This window comes from Furipterus horrens, unplaced genomic scaffold (genome assembly GCF_987537825.1).
Source record: "Furipterus horrens unplaced genomic scaffold, mFurHor1.1.pri manual_scaffold_3, whole genome shotgun sequence".
Lineage (NCBI taxonomy): Eukaryota > Metazoa > Chordata > Mammalia > Chiroptera > Furipteridae > Furipterus > Furipterus horrens.
In genome coordinates this window covers 51,316,696-51,321,572 of record NW_028327173.1, presented here as the reverse complement: position 1 = coordinate 51,321,572, position 4,877 = coordinate 51,316,696, and positions in this window count along the sequence as shown.

Sequence of the window (4,877 nt, the reverse complement as noted above, 5' to 3'; positions counted from 1 at the left end):
ATTTTTTAAATCTTCCTCCAAATCCCTTAATTCTCTAGAATAAAACCATTTTTGCAAAAAGAGAACAACGTGAAAGAAGGAAACATGGAAAGAAGGAAGGAATTTCATCATAATCTAATAATCACACTATAACCACGTTTGCTTTTTTAGACTAGCTTGGAGGTCATTAGCTGTAAATGGATGAGGCATCACTTGTTACTTACCGTGAATGTTGTAGCACCCAGCGCGTATGCTATAGCAGGCATCGGATCCCCTTCACGAGGTCAGGGCACCCATCCACCCTTCTCCAGAAAATTGCCGTCAGCTAGCTAGATCCACTTCACCAAGGGCATTACCCAAATGCCTACCATCACCACCTTCCCCGCCACACCCTAGCCCCAGTCCATAACTAGTGATTGAATAATACAGAACTATAAAAGGCCAGCCTCCTTGTCCCCAAGTCTGAAAGACATTTCAGAGACCAACCCTTGAGGAGCAGACCAAGACTAGACTTGGATGGATTATTCTTCAAAATAAAATAAGCTATATAAATAAAATACATGTCCATCTTTTAGTGTCACTGTCCTATTCCCTTTCCAAACTAGAAAATAGGGTTTTCATTATGATGGCCTTGATCACATAACAATAATTCTCACAATTTTAAGAAAGTGGCTTGCTAATCTGCTTTAAAATTCTCTGTTCTAGACTAAGAATGGTGAACTGGACCAGTGATATGAGAGGTCAGAAGGCCAGACTTCTAGTCCCGGTTTTGCCAGTTATTTTTGTTAGTTGTATGATATGGGGCAGTCACATAATCACTCAGAATCATCCTTTCCTTCTCTACAGATGATGCATTATATTTGTACCTTCTAATTCAACATGTAGGTATAAGAATATTGAGCTAATTTTTAGAAATTAGGTCTAGACATTTTTTTTTAATTGAAGAAACTGAGATACAAAGTATTGTAAAACTAATAATGAACTCAGAAGTCTTGAATCCTCAGTGTTATGCTGTATATTTTCTGTCAGAGGCACATTCTTCAAAAGACCAAAAGCTTTTGCAGCGTCTATCAGTTCTCAGTGGAACACATTTAAATTGACTTTGGGAGCCACAAAGTCAACATTGAATCAAACATGAATATTAAAAATATACATAAAGCAATCTTTTCTTCTATTTCTATCCTAAAAGCTATTACATTTTTTATTGCACTTATTTTTTCTAAGTTTGTAGTTTTATTATGAAGCAAATGGAGGCAGTGGGCATGGAAAAGTTATTTTATTAGTTCCTTGTCTTTGGATAATTTCTAAGACAAGATTTCTCATTTTGAATAATACTTTTGTTATCCTTTGATGACTTTTGTTTTAATCGTGTGTACCACCTTTTAAATTTCTCTTGATGTTGACCTAAGAGAGATTTCCTATGAAGCATTTTGGTTCCCTTTTGTTTTATTTCTAAAGTGCATTGTATAAGCTTTATTTTCTTTCCCTTAAATTTTATTCAGGTCCTCCTGAGTAATAAAGTAGTCATATTATTTTCACTTAATAAAAATATAGGGCACTAGCTTTCCATCCTTGTGTAAAATAAATTTGTAGTTCCCAACTGTTTCCCTGGTCCTCTGTGGAATTCAAGTCATTTAACCTACCCTGTTGTTTAAAAAATGTTTTAGTTTTAACAAAATAATATTCCAAATTTTATTGTTAGTTTTATTTACCCCTTACATCTCAGAACTAGTAGTTTTGGCACAAAATTCCAAAATAATGGAACATTTTCTCCACTTAACCTATAAGAGAATTCACTAAAAAACTAACCAAAAAAGTACAAGGAAGAGTAGAGCCTCACTTCTTTTATTATATAACTTGGAAAGCAGCCAGAAGTCAGCTATTAATAAGCTCAGGTACAAATACATGCGTAAATTGAGTCACCAGCAAAATTGGCTTGTTATACTTTCCTGGCTCCATAAGGTTTTCTCTTAAATGTCACTTCTCTGTATAAAATAAATATGCTGTGTTACTTAAAATAGTACACACGTACTTACGTGTGCGATGTATTTTTTTCACTCAGTTTCAACAATGCATGTAGTAAACACAAGGATAGAATTAAATTTTGAATAATGAGCCACATAAAGCAACTCAGTAAAAACAGCATCCTATAACTTCATGTAATCTGACTAGAACATGGCAGATATACTAAAAACAGGACAGAGGTGGGTGTTGCAGTATTTAAACACCGAATCATCATCTTGGTGTGAACTATGCTAATGTAGAGACATGCTTGAAGATAACCAAAAGCTGTGGATAAACTTCATAAATACTAATAAACATAATGGTGCCTTCTCACGCAGTAAGGAAGTGCCAAGAGCATGGTTGTGATGATTAATTTTATGTGTCATCAACTTGGCTAGGTTATGGTACCCTAGCTATTTGTTCAAACACCAGTCTACATGTTGCCGTGAAGGCATGTTTTAATGTGTTTAACACTTAAATCAGTAGACTTTGAGTAAAGGAGATAAGTCTCTATAGTGTGGGTGGGCCTCATCTAATGAATTGAAGGCCTTAAGAGCAAAGCCTAAGGCTTTCTAGAGGAAAAACAATTCTGCTTTTGACTGCAACTCTTATGTGAATTTTTCAGTCTCCCTCACAGATTTTAGACTTACCAGCCCCTATAGTCACAAGCCAATGTCTTAAAATCAACCTCGTTCTCTCTCTATATATATATACACACACACATGTGTATATGCATATGTACAGTATTGACTATATCATCATCGGCATCTGTCTCCTCCCGTGTTGAGTCGACATCTTGCGATGACACTGGAGTGTCCTCTCCAGTGAAGCTACAAAGCCTGGGCAGGGTGATATGGAGGGCCAGCTGTTACCCATGCAGCAGACCCCCCCTCTCTTCGCAGCTGAAGGATCCAAGGGGAAAGACAGAGTCAATACAGCTTGGCTTCAGGTGCGCCGCAGGAGTTGCCGGTGTTGACTACAACGTCAAACCGCCTTAGGGACTCCGGCTCTGGATTTTCTGTCGGGATTTACTCCCTTAGCCTTTCCCCTGAGGAGGTATGCCGCAAGGCAGCAGAGGTTTGGAGTCAGAGTTTCCCTTCTCCTTAGCCTTTCCCCTGAAGAGGTATGCCGCAAGGCAGCGGAGCTTTTTTGGAGTCAGAGTTTTCCTTCTCTGATGTGCCCTGACTGGAAGATCGAACCAGCGACACTTAGCTCGCAGGCCGACGCTCAATCCACTGAGCCAAACCAGCCAGGAGGAGTATTGACTATATATACATATACATATATGTACACACACACATACCCTATTGGCTCTGTTTCTCTGGAGAACCCTAAATGAATAGTAGCTCCTTACTGCTCACCAGAACCTCTGAGACTGAATATGCAAATGAACAATGGATAGACCATATATAAAACTAGAACTCTGACCCACAATCTGTAACAAACTACCCAGAAAACTAACTCCTTTATCTATAATAACCCAGAAAGCCAGCATTTTAGAAGTCAGACTTACTAGAAACCTATTGCTAGCTCTAGTATAACCCAAGAAGCTGAATCACTCTGTAACAATTGGCCCCAAATAGCCAATTTACAGCTTTCCTAATTTTTGTCTCTGCTTTTGAATAAGGATCAACCATCAACCCTAAAAAGCCAAATATGTACCCCTAACCAATCACATAGGATGCCCCACTTCAAATTAGCCCACCCACAACTTCTCAAATGCCAGCAGAAGTCCAGTCAGAGTGTATCTGAAGCCTTCCGTTTTTTACACTACATAGCTTATCCACTCCTCTGTCTGCTTTTGGTGTTTTTAGTGTTGTTTCTTTAGCATTTCTAACAATGATTTAATGTTACCCATTTGAGAGTCAACTGATAGTTTTAAATATAAAAATTTTAGTTTCTCATCTATATCAACAGATATTAAAATTTCTATAATTCTTTATGTTCTGCGTGCCTTTGAGTCCGTGCCAAAATACAAGTAACAGTAGCTGATTGCCTTGCAAGCTCAGAATAAATGACTTTGTTTTTCTCATTTGGCTGGTCTTTGTTCACTTCCACAGCCCTAAGGTCGATAGATGGCAAGAAATCAGGCCTGCCAGAAACCATAGTGAGATATGACCTGCTTCAAATGCTGCTACCAATAGAATTTCCACACTCTATAGATATGATTCAGAATGTGGGTAATACATTAATTCAGAATGTATATTAGTATGAATTTCCCTCTTACGCAGCACTATTATTAATCAAATTCAATATGCTTTTTTTTTAACTGAAACGAATGGTGATAGCAAAGAAATAACTAAAAGCCTTTAGTATAAAAACAATTTTTAAAATGTCATTATTTGACTTATGAGTTGACAATAATTTGCTATGCACTTAAACTATAAGATTCTATATTAAGCATTTCTTCCTTTAACCCCACAAATCTGTTTCAAAAAAAAAAATCTAAAAAGTATTATTTCTCTCTATAAAAGTGAATTTTGACCTGCTATGTATAGAATTTACATCTAATTTGCAAAGATTAAGGTTTGGGTATGAGAGTTATACAACTGAATTTATAAAAATTAACATAGATGGATATGGCTGAGACCTCTAAGAGCTGAAAATTAAAAGGGCCTGTGCCCTGACTCTTGTGGCTCAGTGGGGTTGGTGTCATCCCACAAACTGAATGGTTGCCAGTTTTATTCCCAGTCAAGGCACATGCCTGGGTTGCAGGCCAGCTCCCCATTTGGGGGTGTGCAAGAGGCAACCCACAGATTTCTGTTTCTCTTGCACATCGATGTCTCTCTCTCTCTCTTTCTCCCTCCATTCCCCTTTGTCCAAACGTAAATAAATAAAATCTTTAAAAGAGCCCAGGAATGCAATTTCCATAATATAGAAATATCACAATCAAA